Below are 275 nucleotides of genomic sequence, written 5' to 3'. Positions count from 1 at the left end.
TTGGCCTTCCAAAAGAGGACGATATCCGCTTCGTCATGCCTAGAGCTGATCCGTGCTGGTCGCTGAGGAAACACATAAACTTCGCGCTGTGGATCGCCGGATCGGCTTTTACTGTGGACGAAGCGGAGTTCAGCCCAGGGTCGTCACATGTGGTTGCCGCAAGCGTCCGCTCACTCTAGACGCCGGCCTCCGCTCACTTAAGCCGCCGGCTCTTTTGGAAGGACACGACTAGAAATCAGTGGTTAAGTTGTATTTACAACACTGTTCCAGAACAG

This window comes from Sinocyclocheilus anshuiensis, unplaced genomic scaffold, assembly GCF_001515605.1.
Source record: "Sinocyclocheilus anshuiensis isolate Anshui unplaced genomic scaffold, SAMN03320099.WGS_v1.1 scaffold596, whole genome shotgun sequence".
In the NCBI taxonomy this organism is placed as follows: domain Eukaryota; kingdom Metazoa; phylum Chordata; class Actinopteri; order Cypriniformes; family Cyprinidae; genus Sinocyclocheilus; species Sinocyclocheilus anshuiensis.
The sequence above is the reverse complement of the archived record's forward strand: the minus strand, read 5'-3'. Positions refer to the sequence as shown.